The sequence below is a fragment of the Carya illinoinensis genome, chromosome 6, assembly GCF_018687715.1.
Source record: "Carya illinoinensis cultivar Pawnee chromosome 6, C.illinoinensisPawnee_v1, whole genome shotgun sequence".
In the NCBI taxonomy this organism is placed as follows: domain Eukaryota; kingdom Viridiplantae; phylum Streptophyta; class Magnoliopsida; order Fagales; family Juglandaceae; genus Carya; species Carya illinoinensis.
In genome coordinates this window covers 24,878,701-24,901,670 of record NC_056757.1, presented here as the reverse complement: position 1 = coordinate 24,901,670, position 22,970 = coordinate 24,878,701, and the positions used below count along the sequence as shown (strand labels likewise).

Below are 22,970 nucleotides of genomic sequence, written 5' to 3'. Positions count from 1 at the left end.
ACCAGGCCACACTGCCATGGCCTGTTATCACCATTTTAATCACAGCTATCAAACATCTCCTCCCAACTCTTTTGCTGCCAACATAAACACTGCCCCACCATATTCCAACCCTTGGTTTCCTGATACAGCAGCCACTCACCATTTTACCTCAGATTTCAATAACCTCAATTTGGATTCGATTTCATATCAGGGCACAGACCAAGTCAGCATTGGTGATGGTTCCACAATGCCAATTCAACATACTGGTTCTGCTCAAATTCACACTCCTTCTGGCACTTTCTTACTCTCTAAACTCTTGCATGTTCCTTCAATTACCAAGAATCTCTTATTTGTTTTACAATTTTGTATATTTTGAATTTCACTCCAAATTTTTCCTTGTGAAGAATTCTCACACTCAGGCAGTTCTACTTCGGGGCCCCGTTAAAAATGGTTTGTATGTCTTACCAGCAGACGCCACCATCTCCAAACCCACTGCTGTTTCTCCTCAAGCAAGTATTGGAAAGCGCATTTCCACTGATCACTGGCATCACCGACTTGGGCATCCTTCCACTAGTGTCACAAACTTCACTGTTAAGCGTTTTCATCTTCCAGTTCAGTCCAATAAATCACTTCAGCCGTGTACTGCCTGCTACCAGTTCATGCCCTACCGCATCTCACATCTGCCTCTAGATCTAAGGAACCTTTTGAATTAATGTTTTTAGATGTGTGGGATCTGGCCCCTATGCTATCTTCATTTGGTTGTAGGTTTTATTTTTCTATTGTTGATGATCACACAAAATATATATGGTTATTTCCAATTCAGTCAAAATCTGATGTGTCATCCATTTTTGTGGCCTTTATACAGTTTATTAGTAATTATTTTTCATCAAGCATCAAATCAGTTCAATCTGACTGAGGAGGCGAATTTCGACCTCTCCATAAAATTTTTCAATCCTATGGGATTGTTCATCGCATTACGTGTCCATACTCTCATGCTCAAAATGGGACAATTGAGAGACGTCATCGGCACATTGTTGAAACTGGGATTTCACTATTGGCTCATGCCTCGATGCCTTTTAAATATTGGTCGGATGCTTTTAAAACATCAATTTTTCTCATCAATAAAATGCCTACACCAATCCTACAAAATAAATCCCCTTTTCAGGCTCTTTTTATAAAAAAAATCCAGATTATAAATTTTTTAAAATTTTTGGATCGGCCTGTTGGCCCAATTTACGCCCATTTAATCGACATAAATTGACTTTTCGATCTACTTTATCTGTCTTCATGGGCTACAGTCTTGATCATAGGGGATATATTTGTTTGGATCCTTCTTCAGGCCGGACCTACATTTCTAGAGATGTACTATTCAATGAAAATGAGTTTCCTTTTGCCGCTAAATTCAACTCCATTTTCTCTAACCAACTATCTAGGCCTGGCCCACTACATCCTTTTCCAACTCATATGGCCCCACCAATGCATGACGTCTCACACTACTCTCCTATCTCACAACCTCAGCAAACACATCCTATCTCAAGCCCAATCATTTCAAACCCAGCCTTACAACATCAGTTCACTCCGTCCAGCTCAAGCCCAAACTTTCTTCCACACACTTCCAACCCAGATATCTATACACAACCCGATTCACAATTAAACATCTCGTCCTCCTTGAATTCAGATTCTCCATCTAGGGCTCTCGAACATTCTTCTTCAGAGCACGGGTTAGCCTCCATTTCTTCTTCTTCAAATAATGATGCGGTCTCTCCACGTCCCACACATCCTATGGTTACTTACTCTCAGGTAAATACTTTCAAACCTCTCACTCGTATGGACGGTATCATTCCGTGGCCCACACAAAAACCCTCTACCTCACTCACCTCACACACAACTTCCACAAGCACAATGGTTAATGAAAAACCAACTTCATACACAGAAGCAATTAAATTTCCGGAATGGCGTAAAGCCATGCAGCTTGAGTTTCATGCACTGTTACACAATAAAACCTGGGATTTGGTTCCTCCATCACCCTCCTTCAATGTTTTGGGTCCCAAATGGGTACTCAAAACAAAGAGAAAGGCTAATGGAACTTTAGAAAGCGCAAGACACGTCTTGTTGCCAAAGGGTTTCACCAACAAGCTGGGATAGATTACAATGAGACTTTCTCACCCGTAGTCAAACCCACCACCATACGCATTTTACTCTCCCTTGCTGTTTCATCCGACTGGTCACTGCAACAATTAGACATACAAAATACATTTTTGCACGGGGAACTGGAGAAGGCCGTATATATGCAACAACCCACAGGTTTTGTTCATCCTGACTATCCTTCTTATGTGTGTAAATTGAAAAAGACCATTTATAGTCTAAAACAGGTCCCTCGGGCCTGGTTTTCCAAGCTCAATAAAAAACTTCTTTCAATTGGTTTCATAGAGTTCAAATCTGATACCTCTTTGTTTGTCTACAGAAATGCTTCACATGTGATGTTTGTTCTCATTTATGTAGATGATATTATAGTAACTGGATCCAGTTCTAGTCTCATTTCAGATTTCATCCTTGCACTTGGCAACTCATTCCCTATTAAGCATTTAGGTTCATTACATTATTTCTTAGGCATTCAAATTCATTGAAATAATGATGGCCTTTTCTTGTGTCAATCCAAGTATATTTCTGATTTGCTTCATAGAACAAATATGCACAACTCAAAAACTATTTCTAATTTCAGCATTTGATGGATCTTCATTTGAGGATCCACATCTTTATAGAAGTGTTGTGGGTAGCCTACAATATTTATCTTTACTCGACCTGGCATATCTTTTGTTGTAAATAAAGTTTGCCAATACATGCATAATCAAAAAATTCCTCATTGGCAAGCTGTCAAAAGAATTCTTAGGTATCTTAAACTTACTTCCAATTTTGGCCTTTATCTCTCCAAATCATCTCCTCTCACTCTCTCAGCTTTTTCTAATGCGGACTGGGCTATTGTCCTGATGATAGAAAATCCACTGGAGGTTTTTGTATATTCTTTGGTAAAAATCTGGTTTCTTGGGGTTCCAAAAAGCAGTCAACCATAGCCAGATCTTCTTCCACTGAGGCGGAATACAAGGCAGTTGCCAACACTACTTGTGAGGTACTTAGGATTCAATCCCTTTTAAAAGAATTGGCAATTTACTTGAATGATCCACCGACTTTGTGGTGTGACAATCTAGGCGCAACTTATTTGTCTGTAAATCCAATTCTTCATGCTCGAACTAAACATGTAGAATTAGATTATCATTTTGTAAGAGATAGGGTTGCTGCCAAAACACTTAAAGTGTCTTTTGTATCTAGTAAAGACCAGCTAGCAGATATCTTGACTAAACCATTGTCTACTTCTCGCTTCAACTTACTTCGTTCAAACATCACCATCTCCTTGGTCCGCTTGAATCGAGGGGGGCTGTTAAGGAAATTGAAGCATCAAAAGAATCTGCTGCACCACAAGAGAATGGAGACAACACGACGTCTCACAGCTAGACCACAACCATTTCAGAAAAGTCTAGAAAACTACAGCAGAGCAAAAAGGAATATTTGGAATATACAGAAAATAGACTGGAAGGACAGATGGCAGAAGATCCAAGAGCCATAGAATAAAAGTTTGTTACAATTTCTGCTATATATACGCACTATACAAATTGTTATTTTCATCAAGTAAGAAATACAACCTGTTTCACCTTCTGTCGAATACTCTTTGTGCATGGTTACTCATAATTTCAATAAAGAAGAATTTAATTTAAACTATTTTTATAAATAGAAGAGAAATATTTTAGTTATAAAAAGATTATACAAACGTAAATTCACAAACTGACGGGGCTTGATGCATAAGGTTAGATTGTAAAGTTACTTTTATTATAAAATAGTTTAACAAATCACATGAAATTATGTCAATTTATGAGTTTATTTTGTTTACTCTCTGTGAATGTAGCACTTATCTAAATAAAATTATGTTGTATCAAAAGTACGAAGAATACCATCTAAAACAAGATTAAAATCTCCTTAAAACTCATCTAGGATACCATATCAATATAATACAAAATGATAAATTGATCAATAACATTACCCAAAGTCTCCATAATCATGCAGGGGTTTTGTGCTAAATTACATCATTTATTAGGAAGAGAAATGAACAATGATCATCAGAAACAAATAGAGGCATACACGCCATATATAATTTGTTAGTTGCCACTTATTTCACATGCGGTGGTGTAGCAACATATGTATGTATCGACAAAAGAGGCTATTCCAGAGGGTAAGAGCTAACGCTATATATTTTCTGACTGCCACTAAAACAATTTGGCTGGAACTAGTTTCAGTGGTGTTCTTTTCTGGGTAAGGCCGGGACCAGTCGATTCGTCCATGTTAATGTCCTCCTCTTTCATCCCACTGGGTAATTTCCAATCAAAACAGTACAAAAGATTGGCGAGTGCAAGCTCAACTGTGGTCGTTCCCATATGCATCCCAGGACAACCTCTTCGACCAGATCCAAATGGCAATAACTCAAAGTTTTGCCCTTTATAATCAATAGAGCTATCATCGAACCTTTCTGGGTGGAATTCTTCTGGGTTTTTCCAATATTTAGGGTCTCTTGCTATTGCCCAATTGTTTACTTGCAGCAATGATTTTGGGCAAATGTCGTAACCGCTGATCTTAAAGGGTACCATAGTTTCTCTTGGAAGAAGCATTGCAGCCGGAGGGTGCAATCTGAGAGTTTCTTTCAATACCGTCTTGAGGTAAGGAAGATGAGGAGTGTCACTTTCTGTGACTTTTCCTTTGTTTCCGACGACATTTCTGACTTCATCTTGTGCTTTCTTCATCACTCGTGGGTTCCTTGCAAGCTCTGCCATTGCCCATACCGTGGTAACTGCAGCAGTGTTGCTTCCGCCTACAAATATATCCTGTAAACAAATATGAGGGTTAAACAGAAGCTGATCAGAATCGTCCGTAGGTTCATAATGGTAGCACCTACGTACAACCCTAAAGTCTTTTATTATTACTATTATTACTTTTTTTTAATCAAGATCTTTTCTTATAAATTAAAGTTCAAATGAAAAGATCAATAGCAAGGTGTTGGCCATTGACATTTATTACTGTCCTTATAAATCTTTTAAAGTGTTGAGATAGTTTATATATATATATATATAATATTAATAAATATATAGATCAAGGTCGCCTGATTAAGTTTTTTTGTCTAAATTTAAAGATTTTAAGTGGAATAGAGAAATGAGATATATCAAGTGAGTCTTATATTATTTATTGCTAATTTAGTATTAACTCAAATATTTATACGGGTAACAATAAATAGTATAGGCTCCACTTGATATGTCTTTCTCTCTACCGTTTGAGATTTTTAAGTTCGGGTAAGAAATTGAGGATGCTTTTCCAATACCACAGAATTCATATTGTTGTATATATGCATATTTTTTCTTCTAGTTGAAATATTAAGTTGGGATCATAAGAAGTTGAGAGATTATGTTTTTGTATTTTCTGTATAGCTGAAGAAAACTTGAAGGAAAAATAACTTAGGAAACCGTAATAAATAACAATGCATGGGAGGAAAGATTGTGTTCTTACGAAGAGGATCGCCTTAATGTTATCTTTAGTAAACGGAGCTCCACCAGACTTGGCTTGCTCCCTTTCTATTCTCAGCAGCACATCGACGAGGTCTTAGTGTTCTTCTTTTGTATTGTCGGGATTAAGATGGAAATCAATTGCTAGTTGTAGAAAGCTATCCAAATCATGGAAAATCTTGTCAAGTCTTTGAAATCTACCAGAGAGCCTGTCCACAATCCATCCCACGTATGGAAAGAACTCAGATGCACCGAAGCTTGCAAGCATGGCTTCAGCCTCATGAAGAACTTCTTGAAATTTCTCATTATCCAAATCACTCCCCCGGAAGCTCTTTCCAAAAGCAATCCTACAGAGGATACTTGCAGTAGGAGGCAACATCTTCTCAAAGAGATTCACAGGGGTTGCAGAAGATGAAGACTGAGATATTGAATTCACAAGCAAAGCCACTTCTTCTTCCCTGATGGAACGATATGACTGCACCCTTGCCGCGCTAAAAAGCTCAAGAACACAGACTTTCCTTATCTCTCGCCAATATTCGCCATAAGGTGCAAAGACTATGTCCTGATAATTGTACGTCAATTTTCCAGCGTTGGCTAAGAGAGGTCGACTGCAACAGTCGAGATCACGAACTTTCAAGACCTCTTTTGCAGTCTCAGCAGAAGAGATAACAACAATCGGTTTAGCGCCGAATTTGAGGAGCATCACGGGGCCATATCTCTGGGCGAGTCGCGACATAGATTGATGAGGCAAATCACCAATCTGGTGCAAATTGCCTATAATGGGAAGGCTTGGAGGGCTTGGTGGAAGGTTTTTGTTTTGCCTCCGACCATGAATTTTGTTTTTCATGAGTAGCAGAATGGGGAGAAGAAGGAGAAGTGGAAGCCATATGGGTACATCGAAAACAGCCATTATCGATCGAAAGGTAGCTTTTATCTTCTTCTATTACGTAAGTACGTGCACTGATCGAGATTGCTTGCTCCTTCAATAATTTGTTGCCTCAATATATAGACACGACAAGAGCGTCTTTTTTTGTTGTTTTTGTTTTTGTTTTTGTCTTTTTTTTTTTTTTACTATACATGGCTTCCGTTTCTCGTCAATTGATCTTAAAAGATGGCTGCTGGGTCCGTACGCTGAAAAAGACTTGTAAGAAACCCACGGCATGTATATTAATCACGTGGCTGAACCAATTAATATTTTATTACGTGGATGATTTTTCATATATATACACGACATGTAGAAGGATATTTATTGGTTATATATTTATGATTATAATCTATATATTATATATGCTGAAAAATAATTAAAATACAGTTAGTAGTTGCATGTTGATATTAGGATGCCATATACATGAGTCTTCAACTTCTGTAGAAAACATTTATCCGTTATGAATAACGAAAATACAAGTATTAGCTGTTAATTATTATTAGAGGATCATGAATGCATGACCTACTGATCATGTAGAAAATAGGTTGTACGTATGAAAATAGTACTAAAACATATATATTAAATTTGAGTAATACTAAATATAATCTTAGTCTATTAAGTTTCGTACAATCTGTTCAAAAAAAAAATTAAGTTTATTATTAAAAAATATTTTTTTTTATAATTTTCAGATTTACCCATTCTTTTTTAAAGGAAATTATACGTTAGGCTTGCAAATTATAAGATTGTTTTTATATATATATATATATAACATAAGTATACTCATTCAATGTCGAATATTCAATATTTTTCTTGGCATACCCCAGTACTACTCCTTTCTCTTTTAAATTAAATCTTATTTTATTTTATTTTTTGTTTTCAACACCGTTAACGTGACAGAAAGTCATATCAACTATACGTACCATTGTATTATTAGTATGGTTGATGTTCATAAGTAAAAAATTTCTTAGTAATAGTAGGAAAATAATCTCTGACTAAAACAGATGTAATCCTCTTCACATGAACGAATACTATCATTTCAATCTAGATACTGCATTTTCATGACATACACAAACCTCTCTCATTTTTATTAATACATCGATCGCGCGAGTTGAACAAAATTTGTATCCATTTTCAACAACTAGCTATATATATAGACTTGTTCTAGAACACATGCCGCATGCATGCATGCAGGCATGAGTCTTCATCCGAAACTTCCAATTTCAACCCGAGCGGCCAACTAGTCCTATATTGAGACTATTAATTTCTCGATCTGCAAAGTATATTTATATTTCTTGTTAAATATATAATATCCAATATGATCGATCTGGTCTTCCATATGGAACTCATGAAAAGATAAAATAGAAGTCTCATTCAAAAGTTTCATCCTAGAGCTCATGTACGTTGATCATCAGACGGTCTTGAATTCTCTCAATGACCAAATATATATATATATATATATATATATATGCGCTAGCTGACTGAACCATGCATATTCTAGATTAGGCTATAAATGAAAATTGAAGTAGTCCTGCGCGGGCTGCGTTTTAACTAGAAACCCAGAATTAAAGACGTTGGAGGACTTCCTAGAAAAAGCAGTTTGGTAGTCAAATTCTTGACTAAAAGAATATATATTTCTGGCCTCGAACGTCGCAATAGTCCCGGGGCGACTTGCCGGCGATCGAGATTGTTGCATTAAGAATGAAGATTACTTAACCCATGCGCGCACTCACGCAGCTGCTATGTATCTACTCCCTATACACTATAAGAAATATAACATATTCCAGCAATTTTTTAATCGCTGCCAATAAAATTGTTGGGAAATCCACACTTTTACAGCGATTTAAAAATCGCTATAATTTTTAAAGTAAAATCCAGCGAATCATTCCTTGGCTCATTAATTTGAACTTTTACGACGATGGTTAATCGCTGTAAAAAATACATATGTTTTCTTAACGCGTTGATTTAGTACGGGGCGCCAACTCTTATACTTTTAATTTTCCCCCCGCCGCCCCCGACCCCCCATTTTTCTCCCCACCAAACACATTTCCCCCCAACACCCACTTTGACGGACCCTCGATTGCGAGCACCTGCATTTGGCCCCTTCCCAGCATTTCCGCATAGCGTCACCTCCTCCGTTTTCAACCATACCTCGTTTCCACTGTCCTATTTTCCCACACTCTTCTCCCTTCCGTCGTTGCTTCTCCATTTTCGACTACCTCCAAAATGAAAAAATCAATTTCCCTTTGTTTCGGCTAGTAACAATGCTGTCCCTACGTTTCCTTCCCTTCCAATTGAGGTTCTGTGCCTCCATTTTATTTCCCAAGTTGAACTTATGCTGCAGTCCAGTATAATCGTCGTCTGCTCCTTGGAATATTTCCAAGCCGAACAGGTATCTCTTGTTGCCAATTTATTTTTTTTCCCCCTTCATGCGTAGGTTGCATTGCAAAAGTTGTATTTTTTTTTTTTGGTCAATATTTTTGTTTATGCGAAACTGATGTATTAGTTCCTCTGTTTGGTTCAAAATGTTGTGTGTTTGCCTTTTGTTGTTTAAGTGCCGATTTTGAAAATAAGGCTTGGTTTTCTTTGTGTAATACTACTGTATTTAGTGTTTATATATAGATTTAGATCAAGAGCAAGCTTAAGGTTGAACTGTTTTTTGAACTGTTGCAAAACAACCGTTCAAAATTTGTCCAGATTTGAGTTCACAGTTAAAATCCTATAGGAAAATGTACCAAACTACAAGAACAAATATTAATTTGGTAAAGGGGAAAAACCAACTCTTACATATTATGCCAGAATACATTTCGTATATTAAACCCCTAAAAGGAAAAAATAGGCCAACTTCAGGTAGGGCTAGCTCATATAAGTGACAAATTGATAGATTTTAAAAACTGTTTCAGATTTATTAGACTACTAACTTCTTCATATTTTTCTAATTTTATAAGATCATAAAAGTTGATTTCTAGTTATTTTAGTTAGGATCAATATTAAATATATCTTAACTATATTAGAGTGTATAAGTCTTGCATAGTCTCATTGAAAACCTTAATTAATCATTATTAAAAAATAAAAATATTCTTATATAGGAAGTCCAGCTTGGAGAATATGAATAAAAATATTCTCATGAATGACCTTAAGCTTGAAATATACACGAATCTACCCATTTCATTATATTAAAACCATCTCAACTAAAACCTACCTATCATTCCCCCAAAATAAAATGTTCACAGCTGTTTCTTTCAGCTTGATTCTTATTGGAAATGGGGTCTTAGAATATATAGTACTGATCATATTTTAAATTTACCAAAGAGATCATATTATATATAACTACTATAGGCTGGTGAAGAAAAGAGAGGTGATGGTACTCATCATCAATTTTAGTATGCTTGGTTTATGTAGTTGAGATTGTGGTTAAATGAGGGATGTTTAAATGTATGTATGTACTAAAGCTGCTAGCTGTCCATGGTAGTGCAGAAAATTCTGCTATGCACTCTGTTTTGGGGCTTGAGAGATTTAAACCATGATTCTTTATAGCTAGCTAATAGTAATAAGAACATTTTGTTGGGAAATAAGCTAACTTTAATGGGGAATGCTTAGTTACTTCTAGAAAACAGGATAGGTGATCTATTCCATGCTAATATATTACATAAAACTTCTCTTTGTTTGAGGAAACATTATTTCCTTTTTACTTCTTTCACTAAATAATGGTATTTTTGTTCAATCTCTATTATTATCATGTTTTGTGAAAATAGAAGGATAACTCTAGTCTTAATAAACCAATTAAGCAACTCACCAATAGTACTTATCACTGAAATCTGCTGTAAGGTTTCAGGACTTAAGTGAGCTTTAGGAAGGGTTGTTAGAAAAGACTTAGACCCATCAATCTCTTTGAGTTTGGCTCTTGCCTGTGTCAATCTTGTACACCCCTAACTCAAATGTGAATACAAGATATCAGAGGTTGAAGTACTAGTGCCACTATATGGTAGCTAGCTAGCTAGCTTGTGTCGTGCTATTTGACTCTTGATTAGCACTTGGTTTTAACTAGTGGAGATGACAGCCCGTTAGCTAGCTAGATATATAGGTTAATGTAGATAGCTATAATTAAAAAAGAAAATATTTAAGAGATTATTAATTAAAAGGTGATTAGCATGGGTTTGATGCACATTAATTAGGTTAACAATAAGAGTATTAAAAAGTAGATTTTGTCGGGATTCTGATCATTTAAAAAGAAGATTAAAAGGTTGTGATCTTGACTAACCAATTAATCTGTGGCCTTTATACAGGGAAAGAGTGCAAAAAAATAGCATGCAGTAACAAAAGAAGAACTATATATATATATATATGGTCTTGAACCACCCCATGTGTGTGTGTGTATATATATATATATATATATATATGTATGTATGTATATATGCTTATATGAATTAGGTAGGCACGTGGTCGCACATAGGCCAGTTTAGCTAGCATTTGATCATTGTGACAGGCCTAAACATATCTTTCTAACAGATATATTTTTTTCCATACATTGTGAAAATACAATGTTGACTGAATTGTATGTGAAATCCAATAGATAAGAATGTGAGTTATTTCCATACTTAATCAGATTGTGGGTTTTCTTAATCTAGTAGCTCTATGCATGTATTGCTGGGAGGAAGGCAGATGGGAAGTATAGAAAAAGGGTTGTTTCTCATATTCTTCTCTTACCTATGTATTTGTTCAACTTCATCCCCTCTTCAGAAGGTCTTACTTTCTTCAGGTACCGTACTAACCCTTTATCTTTGTTATCTGTTTCTCAAATTTTTCTCATACCTTTGTCATTTTGCACCTTCACCTTCTCTTCAGAAGGCAGTATACCCCTGTATTATATTTTCCTTGCTTACCTTTTTAACATCGTTTTAGACATAGTTTGAGTCAGAAACTCATTTTAAAGTTGTTTTTAGTTTGAGTTCTCTTTAGACAGGGGCCTTTCAACCTGCAATTCCTAACATCCTTGAATCTTAGTTAATTTTAAGTATATTTGCAGTTTAGAATGTAAAAGAATCTACAAGGAGACTTCAATTTAGAATGAGAATGGACTAAAATACTGTAGGAATTGAACTATTACTAGTTTGGAGGAACAGAAAAAAGTTGACTTAATTTCTTGCTAATGTGATTAGGTACAAGTACTGCTTCAAAACAATGCAAGTGGTATCATGCCAGAAAATCCAACATATATGCTGGGTTGGCTTCCTGCAAGGAGACCCACAAGTCCAGCTCCTGAATTTTTTGGTAATAGAATCTTAGGACTTTAATTGATTCAATATCTTTGCTTTAAAGTGGACTTGCCTAGCAGTAGTCCACTTTAAAGCATAAAGACAATCAAAGAAAGGTTGTTAGGCTCTTTGATTGGGGAAAAAAAATTAAAAAAAAAAAAGCTTACTGTGAGTGGGATGCTATGCTGTGCTATTTGTTTAAAGGAAGGTGGTTGTCTTTACCTGGTACACAGGTACAGGATTCTAATGTACACTCATCCATGAGATCCAGGCCAGAAGAAATTTTATTGACAGTTTAGTGGGGCCCTGTACCATAATCAAAAAGCTTGAATGAACTTTCTCTTGACCAAAGATTGCTATTAACATTTCTATATTCTTTTTGTTTATCTTTAGTTATGCAGTAGTAGTTAATTTATATTGTTACTTTTCTTTATCTACCCCTAATTATTCATTTATCTTGGCTACTTCATCTGAAACATATTCCAGATGAGAGCTATAAAAGAGGAGCTTGGTGACAATGATGATGACATGACTGCCTTGGAGAGAAAGATGCAAAGTGCAGGAATGCCTTCAAATATTTGGAAGCATGCACATAGGGAGCTAAGGTATGATCTATGAAGAAATGTGTATAAAGAGGACTTTAGTCTTCTGACAAGGGGCCAAATAATGTTACAGTGTGGCAATAGAAGTAGTAGATTCTTTTCAGGCCACTTAAGGTACCCCTTAGTATGCAAGCATCATACTGAACAATTTAGTTGACTATATTGGTTGAGAACCTATAATTTGTTTTTGATAGGTTGGTTGAGAACCTATAATTGTCAGCTACCTAAAGATTTCTTTTCAATAATTTTAGTTAATGTTCATGTTTAAAGTTACATTGTTCACATCTGGTTCTCACTCAAGAAAGATTTGCCTACTTTCCTTGGGATGGTTTGGGAAGCTTGATTATTCTTTTTTGGATTTTAATCCTATGTTATATTATCTCTATAAATTGGGATTACAGAATCTGATTTTAGAGCAATATGTTTTATTTTTATGCTGATTTTAATCCTATGAAAATTAACAGACTTGGGTTGTTTTTTCCCCTCCAAATCCTCAAAGTCAAATTGCTACCTTATAATCTTTGTTTCTCAAAATCCTCAAAGCTTTCCAGATGAACGATTTTTGTTTTAGGTCTTTATAGTTTGAGAAGATTGTGTATGTAATTTACATGTTTTGTTTTCTCTTAACCACAAAAGTTGTGTACATTTGACTATAAAGTTGTTTAGCCCTTTATAGTATACTTTTGTGCATTGTATGATAATGATGTTGTATGTTTTAGGCTAGGTTCACCTGTATTAATAAATTTTTTTATTTTATTTTTTAAAATACTATTTGCGGCGATTAAAAGTCGCCGCAAAAAGATGTTTTTCGCCGGAAATAATCTCATAAAACAGACTCCATGTTTAATGGCAGCGCTCATTTAATCGCTGGTAAATCCTTTGCCAGCGATTTTCGAATCGCTGGGAAAGGATTTCCAAAACCGAAATTCATTTGCCAGCGATTGAAAAATCGCGGCCAAATGCTTTGCCAGCGATTTTTGAATCGCTGGAAAATGAATTTCGGTTTTGGAAATCCTTTGCCAGCGATTAGAAAATTGCTGGCAAAGGATGTAGTTTTAGCGGCGATTTTTAGTTTCCACCGCAGTATATAGAAAATGGCTGGATAGTACCGGCGAATATGCAGCGAGTTTGTAATCGCCGGGATAGGTATTTAGCGGGGATTTTTCTACTTTTCCCGCCGATTCATATGTTGAATCGCCGGGAAAAGTGGAAAAGTGTCATATGTTGTAGTGATACGTACGTACTCATTGAATCTAGATTCACGTATGTACAAATCAAGTTAATAGTTTGTTATTATGTTAATTAAGCACCCCGCTTCAATTCAGTTCAATACCATATATAACATTGAGAATGGTAATATATATATACACATTAGGAAGGGCACGATGTGCATTGCGTGTGTGTCAGAACCCCAAGAAAAGTGTCTAAGGGCCATGCCTCGACATTGCCATTAACATGCCAAAACAGCTTTCTGACACTACCACTAAGGCCATGACAACCCCTCGATACTGCTGCTGACATGCCATGATAGCCATTGATACTGTGGCTGACATGCCAGGATAGCCCTACATACATGCCATAGGCATGCCATAGCCACTGCCATGATGGCACACCCAAGATAGCTCAGCAGGCATGCCATGGCCCCTGCCAATTAGCAACACGCAGTAGACATGCCCCTTGATAGCCCAGGATGAGGCTAGTGACTTGCCTCAACATGCACCAACAAAACTTGGCTTGGCCATCAGCATGCCAGGTTCATGTCAAGATATGCCCTCCATGCCAAGCCAACACACGGCACATGTCTATGCCCATCAGCACCAACGACCAAGCCCATGCCTCGGCCATAACACACCATTGAGCATGCCACAACAAGCCAATGCCCATACCACTTGCCTAGGCCATGTCAGCCATGCACATGGCTATGCCACCCATGCACAGCGCGAGCCAAGCATCAGTGCATGCTATGGGCCCCCATAGGCCCCATGCCACTTTCAATTATTTATTTAATTAATTTAGTTATTTTATTTATCAAAGGATGTTTCCAATTATGTAACCACTATAAATAGAACCCTTGGTATTTCATTTTGCATCTTTTCGCATATTTCCTTTATGGACAGATTATTGTCTTTGAGATCTCTTTTCAGTGCTTGGCACATGGGCTATTTGGGTGCAATTCATGAATTCTAAGCATAAGATCATTACCTTGCAATTCGTGAATGGGTGATAATTCATTTATCAATCATATGACATATTTTTTTTTACCATTCCATTGTTGATCCTTTACTTTCTTTGTTATTCATATATTTTTTCTTTGATACCATAAAGTCTCGCATAATCTTCCATAACAATCACCATTCACGCCTAGCCTATATAATTCCATAATTCTTTAGTTCTTCATTCATATATCATCCTAGATCTACCATTCCCAAGAGATCTAGCCGAATTACTCATTCCCATAAACTTTCCATACACTTTCTTACCTACCAAACACTATTTAAGCCACCATTGACCCATATCTTATTAAACACTTATTCCACAAAGCCATAAAACCCTAGATCTAGTCTACATCTAATTCCCCCATTTGCCTAGCCAAAAACCCTAATGCCATAAGGATTTCCTATATTTTAGGAAACCTTAATCCTAACCCCACACCACTTCCTAAATCTTAGGAGCTTTCCTAAAACCATTTAAACCCTAAAACTTCTATCCCTTCTTACCCTAGCCGAATTCCCATAAACCCTATAAGACTTCCTACACTTTTGGATCTCATCAAACACATCATAAACCCTAACCTCACTTCCACAAACCCTAATATTCTCTAAGTGGCGCCAACACCCAAAGGAGGATCTTATCCGTACCACCTTGCACCATTACTCAAGAACATCCAATAGATTACCCCAACTCAAAATTACCATCAAATCCATCATTAAACACCATACCACCATTACCCTAAGAACCTTTCATTGCCACACTCAAGCAAAGACAAGCAAGAGGACAAGGCACATTCGGTCATCTTAAGGAGAAGTGGAGCTAAAAGATCATAGTGTTTAGGGACTTAACCAAGGTCCCTAACATTAATTAGTGCTTTCATTGAGAGCATCTATCTTGGTTGGAGATCTAGAGGAGTACTCGATCACTTCTCTTCAAGGTAAACAATGTGATAACTTAATATTTGGATTTCATTGTTATTGTGGTTGTGAAATCGTAGTTCGAGGGTTGAGGTAGAGGACAAACTAGTTAGGTTGAAGGGGTTGACCACTCTTAAAGATGGAGGACCCACGATTGGACTTAGCTTGTTGCAAGAGGGGTTGACCACCTGAGGCTTGATCTATTGACCAAGAAAGTCCAAGTTGCTGTCTAAGCTACTTTGAATAGTTTGCAAACTCAGTTTGCAAGCCTTATTGAGTCAAGAATTGAAGCATCATGCACGGGGGCACATTGGAGCCCAAGGGGCAACAAGGTTCCAACCAAGAATGTAGAGAGAAGCTTGAGGGGCATACTACAAGGCTCACCAACATCCTTGATGAGGTCACCACTACTATGGTCGAATTGAGGATGGCCTTGAATGCCACTTGGGTCAAGCATATGTCTTGATTGATAAGGGGACATGTGATAATGATGATTGTGGCTATGATGAATCATCTAGCCAAGGATCTAAACAAGAGGAGGCCAAATCTAGTGAGAACCAAGAGGAGGCCGAGTTGTCCCTTAATGCCATGTCGAGCATTCAAAAGCCTACTTTCATGCGAGTGATGACATGGATTGGGAAGTTTGAAGTTACTTTATTGGTGGATAGTGGCTCCACACATAATTTCATCAACTCCAACATTGTTACAAATGTTGGGTTGAAACCGATGACTATTGAGCCATTTGAAGTCAAAGTTGCAAAAAAGAACAAGTTGAGATGTGAAGGGTTTGTGAGAGAGGTCAAGATGAATGTCCAAGGTGTTAGAATTATGGCCGATCTTCATGTTCTTTCATTGGTCAGGCTTGATGTGGTCTTGGGCAATGCATGGCTCAAGGCCTTGGGAAAGTGGTTCATGATTACCACAACATGACTATTAAGCTCGGGTCTAAGAAAAGGGTATGGACAGCTTTGACATCAAAAGAGGTGAAGTCTTGTGAGGCCATTATGTTCAAAAAATTATGCAAGGGTGGGGCTCATTGCTATGCCATTGTTGTGGCCAAAGAGGACTTGATTTTTTAGAGAGAGAAGAAGGAAGATGGGGGCAAACAAGACGAGTTACTATTGCTGCCCAAAGAGGTTCAAGAGGCCTTGGAGGACCATAGGGGTTCTAGAGGTGCCCACTACCTTACCACCTACTAGACCCTTCGACTATGAATATGCCTCCTTACCGGTATGCCCACTTTCAAAAAGAAGAGATTAAGAGGCAAGTTAAGGAGATGTTGAGAGGTGGATTGATTAGGCCAAGTACTAGCCCTTTTTCCTCACCAGTATTGTTAGTAAGGAAAAAGGATGGGTCTTGGCGGTTTTGCACGGACTATCGAGTCTTGAATGAAGCGACAGTAATGGATAGATTTCCTATACCCACAGTGGATGAGATGCTTGATGAGTTACATGGGACGATGGTATTTTTTAAGCTTGATTTAAGGGCTAGGTATCACCAAATCTGCATGAATGAAGAAGATGTGCATAAGATGGCATTTAGGACTCGTTCTGGGCACTATGTGTACCTAGTGATGTTGTTTGGATTATGTAATGCTCCATCTACTTTTCAAGCTGCAATGAGCACAATCTTCAAGCCACTCTTGTGGAGATTTGTGTTAGTATTCTTTGATGATATCTTGGTTTATTTTAAGTCCATTGAAAAACATAAAGAGCATTTGAAAGTTTTGATAAGGATCTTAGAAGAACATCACTTTTTCATAAAGGCTTCTAAATGCGCCTTTATGCAAAAAGAGGTTGAGTATCTTGGTCACTTCATCTCGGGTGAGGGTGGGGTGAAAGTGGATCAAAGGAAGATAGAGGTTATGGTAGATTGGCCATTGCCCAAGGATGTCTCGGCCTTGAGAGGTTTTTTGGGCTTGCTGACTATTATAGAAGGTTTGTGAAGAATTATGGGCTTATTGTTAAACCACTTACTTCCTTGCTCAAGAAAGATAATTTTGAGTGGACACAAGAGGCAAGAAAAGCCTTTGAAAACTTGAAGCGGGCTATGACCGTGACTCCCGTACTTGCTTTGCCCAATTTTGATAAGCCTTTTGAGTGTTTACAGATGCAAGTGAGGAGGAAATATGTGCTGTTTTGGTCCAAGAAAAGATACCCTTGGCATTTATTTTTAAAGCACTTGGGTCAATGAAGAAAGCATGGAGCACTTATGCTAGAGAGGCTGTTGTGCATGCAGTGAAACTGTGGCAGCCTTATCTTTTAGGCCGCAAGTTTATAATTGTGACCGACCAACAAGCATTAAGGCACCTCTTACAACAGAAAATTGTTACCCCTAAGCAACAAAAATTCCTTGTCAAACTATTTGGTTTTGAGTATGACATTGTTTACCAATCGGGTAAGGAAAACAAAGTAGCTGATGCTTTGAGTATAAGAGATAGGAGTTTACTTATGGGTTGTACATGAAGAGGATGAGTCCTATATGTTGGCTTTGAGTAGGGCCGAATGGAGGATACAGGACAAGATCTGTGAGGCAACACAAATTGATGCAAAGGCCCTTGAGATTATTGACCTTTTAGAAGCACAAGGAGATGGGGTTGTGGGCTTCAAGGTACGGGATGGTCTTATTTACTATAAAAACTATGTTTATGTGCCTAATGTTCCAAACTTGAGAAAAGAGATTCTTAACCACTTCCATAGTAAGGAAGGGGGCACACTTGAGGTGATTGAGGACTTACGTACGGATTAAGCACTTCTTCTATTGGTAAGGGCTTAAGAAGGCAGTAAAGAAACTTGTGGCCGAGTGTGATGTTTGTCGAAAGGCTAAATATGATACAAGACTTCCATCCGGGCTCTTGCAACCTTTGTCAATTCCAAACATGATTTGAGAGGACTTGACAATGAACTTTGTGGAGGGGCTACCCACTAATGGTGGCCATGAAGTGATCTTGGTGGTGGTGGATTGGCTTAGTAAGTATGCTTACTTTATTCTTCTTAAACATCCTTACACGGCCAAGAGTGTGGCCAAGACTTTCATTGATAATGTGGTGAAACTTTATGGGTTTCCAAAGAGCATTGTGATCACCTTTTGGAAGGAGCTCTTTGAGCTACAAGGGAGCAAGTTGAAGGCAAGTTCCTCTTACCATCCTCAAACTGATGGGCAAACCGAGGTGGTGAATGGACACTTGAGCAATACTGAGGTGATTTTGTCATGAGAAGCAAGTAAAGTGTGGGGATTACCTCACTTGGGCCGAGTATTGGTATAATACCTCATTTCATGCTTCCATCCAAAGAAGTCCTTTTGAGGTGGTTTATGGAAGACCACCACCTATTTTGGTGAACTATGAGAAAGGGACAGCTACGAACGAAGAGGTAGAGAAGGAGTTGATCATTAGGGATGAGATCCTAGTAAAGGTGAAGAGAAAGCTCAAGAGAGGATGAAGAAGTATTATAATGAAAGAAGATGTGTGGTTGTCTTTGATATGTGGGACTATGTGTATTTGAAGCTACAACTATATAGACAAAAGACCTTGAAAAAGAAACTTAGTTTGAAGCTTTCCAAAATGTATTATGGGCCTTTTAAAGTGCCATTGAGATTGGGGAAAGTGATCTATAGGTTAGAACTTCCTCCAACATCAAGACTACATCCGGTCTTCCATGTGTCCGTGTTAAAGAAAAGAATTGGAGCCCTAGAATCATAGTTGAGGAGCTACTTAGCTTTTATGATGAGGGAAAGATGCTTTTGCAACATAGAGAGGTACTTAAGTATAGGGTGATGACACAAGGAAGGAGTAGGAGGAAGGTATGGCAAGTTTTGACTCAATGGCAAGGAGTGCCAAGGGAGGAAGCCTCTTGAGAGGATTAGGATGACATGGTGTCGAGATATCCACATTTGATTCTTGAGAGTAAGGATATGCTTGAAGGGAGGGGGAATGTCAAAACTCTAAGGAAAGTAGCCATGGGCCATGCCTCGACATTGTCATTGACATGCTAAGATAGCCCCCTAAATCTGTCATTGACATGACAAGACAACCTTCTAACACTATAACTGACTACAATGATAGCCCCTCAACACTGTCGTTGACATGCCATGACAGTCCATTGACACTGTCACTGACATGCTAGGACAGCTCCACAGACATGCCACAAGCATGCCATGGCACGCCCAGGACAACATAGTAGGCATACTATGGCCCCTACCATTACATGCCCCTGACACTCAGTAGCATGCAGCAGGCATGCCATGGCATGCCCTTGACAACCTAGGATGAGACAAGTCATATGCCTCAGCACACATCAGCAGCACATGGCCTGGCCATCAGCACGCTAGGGCCATGTTAGGACATGCTCTAGTGCACGTGGTACCTTGCCCAGCGAAGTTAGTGGCATGCCTCAACAAGTATGCTAGTTAGGTGCATGGTCCATGCTAGCGCCCAACAACCTTAATGCCCAGGTCCCTACCGGGGCCATTTTAGGCAAGCGCATAGAACATGCCTGTGCCCATCAGCACCAATGCCCAGGCCCATACTTGGGCCATGACACACCAACAGGCGTGCCACAATAAGCCAACACCCATGTCACCTGCTTGGACCATGTCAACCGTGCATATGGCAATGCCACCCATGCACAGTGCAATGACCCATGCCATGGGTCAGCCTAGACCAAGCTAAGCATCAGTGCATGTCGTGGGCCACCATGGGCCCCACGCCACTTTCAATAATTTATTTAATTAATTTAGTTATTTTATTTATCAAACTATTAGGGTTTCTAACTATGTAACTACTATAAATAGGACCCTTAACATCATTTGGCATCTTTTGATGTATTTGCTTTGTGGAAGGATTATTGTCTTTGAGATCTCTTTTCAATGTTTGGCACTTGAGCTACTTTGGTGCAATTCATGAATCGCTAGCAGAGGATCATCACCTTGCAATTTTTGAGTGGGTGATGATTCATTTATCAATCATATGACATATTTTTCTTCACTATTCGATTGTTAATCCTTTACTTTATTTGTTATTCATATATTTTCTCTTTGATAACATAAAGTCTTGCATAATCTTACATACCAGTCACCATTCACGCCCAACCTATACAATTCAATAATTCCTTAGTTTTTCATTCATATAAGATCTTAGATCTAACATTTGCAAGAGATCTATCATTTGCAAGAGATCTAGCCGAATTACTCATTCCCATTTACTTTCCATATACTTTCTCACCTACCAAACACTATTTAAGCCTCCATTGACCCATATCCCATTAAACACTTATTCCACAAAGCCATAAAACCCTAGATCTAGTCTAGATCTAATTCCTCCATTAGCCTAGCCAAAAACCCTAATGCCATAAGGATTTCCTATATTTCAGAAAACCCTAATCATAGCCCCACACCACTTCCTAAATCTTATGAGCTTTCCTAAAACCACTTAACTAAAACTTCTTTCCCTTCTTACCCTAGCCGAATTTGCATAAACCCTAAAAGACTTCCTACACTTTTGGATCTCATCAAATACATCCTAAACCCTAACCCCACTTCCACAAACCCTAATATTCTCTAAGTGGCGTCAACACCCAAAGGAGGATCCCATCTGTACCACATTGCACCATTACTCAAGAACATTCAATAGATTACCCCAACTCACAATCACCATCAAATCCATCATTAAAGTACACCATACCACCATTACTCTAAGAACCTTTCATTGCCACACTCTAGCAAAGACAAGCAAGAGGACAAGGCACATTCGGTCATCTTAAGGAGAAGCGGAGTTTGAAGATCATAGTGTTTAGGGACTTGACCTAGATCCCTGACAACGTGTGCCCAGTTGGAAAAAAAAATAGTACTAAATGGTAAATGAGAAGGTAAATATAAAAAATTATGTGAAGAAATTTAAAAGTACGAAGATATAAAATTTAAAGATAATGAAATTAATTGAGAAATAAATAATATTTTATTCAAATAATTGTACAAAAGCTGTTTAATAATTATCTCTATATATTTTTTACTTGTCACTTGGAATCTCCTCATGTTGTATATTTTTGACTTGTCACTTATACCCTCCTCGTCTCCTATATAAAATAAAAGAAAGCCTGTAAGTGAGGGGCTAAAAAAATTGTTGGGCTCAAAAGCTCAATTCTTGTTTTTTATTTTTCTAAAAAAGAAATTTAAAAGCCTTTTATTTAAGTTAAATGCTTCGGTCACTGACAGGTGGTCTTGAGACATTTTTTCGATTATTTATTTATTTATTTATTTTTACTTAATGGTTAAGAAAATATTTTTTTATGATATTGTGAAAATTCTTTTAAATGTTTAAGTTATAAAAAAAGAGTAATGCTATATACTGTCATAGAGTGCGCAAGCATCATGTAATTATTTTGAAAAAAAGTGGGGTCTACTATTAAAAAATTAATTTTTTTCATCAGAGTCTCATATTTAGTCATGTTTTTTAAAATGATTGCGTCACACTTGCTCATTCATGACTGTAACTATCATTTCTCATATAAAAAAAATACATAAAAAAAGAAAAAAATGTCAAATGGCCTTATTAGGAGATTTTCTCGAGCTAGCTACACCCTCAATGGAGGTAGCACCGCCCTTTATTTAAGCTACTTTACATCACAGTTTTTTTAGGGAAAACTCTTAAACCATTTCATTATAAAAGAGAGGAAATACACTGGGGAGTGTCCTCCATAGTTACAATCACCTCTAGAATGGAGAGTGAATTTTTTGCTAGTAAGTGAGCCAAAAGATTGTCATTTCTCCTTACATGAGAAACCTCCCACTTAGCAAATTTTTTAATTAATTGCTTAGTTTCACAAATGAACATGCTGACACTTGTACTTCCTTCTTGATCACTAGTAAGGGCCTTAGTGACTTGTAGTGAGTCACCTTCAAGAATAATCTAGTGTAAACCAAGGCCGATGCCAAACTTGACTGCTTGTAGTGCTCCATAGGCCTCTGTAAGTAGTGGATTAGGGAACATTTCTTCATTTGTTCTCATGGTTGTAATAACTTGACCTGCATTGTCCCTAACCACCACTCCTACTCCAATCCTATCTTGAACATTGTTTACTGCCACATCCCAATTCAGTTTGTACCAATTCAAAGGGGGAGCCTGCTAAGAAGATGCTGAGTTGTAGGGTTTGCTGGAGCTAAGGCCTCTAGTTGGAGCTTCTTCTACTAGCAATTCTAGCATGTCTCGAGCCTCCCTAATCAGCACAGAGGGGTGAGCAAACGCCTCTTTAAATAAAAAATAGTTCCTTCTCCACCAAATTTTCCTGACAACAATTACAAATTCTTGGATTATGTGAGAACTCATAGTCCTTAGTAAAGCTTCTAGGAGTTGAATCATTGACATTTGGGGAAGATGGCATTTTTGTAGACCTTTTGAGCAGGCACTCCGCACATCCCTAGCAGTCTCACACCACTATCTTCTATTTATAGAGGTTGAGTTGGGTTGGGAGAGATTCAAGGTTGGCTCT

At 37.8% G+C, this 22,970-nt stretch overlaps 1 pseudogene; it reads right to left on the bottom strand.

Moving 5' to 3' along the window:
* Nucleotides 1-4,295: 4,295 nt before the first annotated feature.
* LOC122312697 lies at nt 4,296-6,731 on the bottom strand (annotated as a pseudogene).
* Between the last annotated feature and the right edge of the window lie 16,239 nt (nt 6,732-22,970).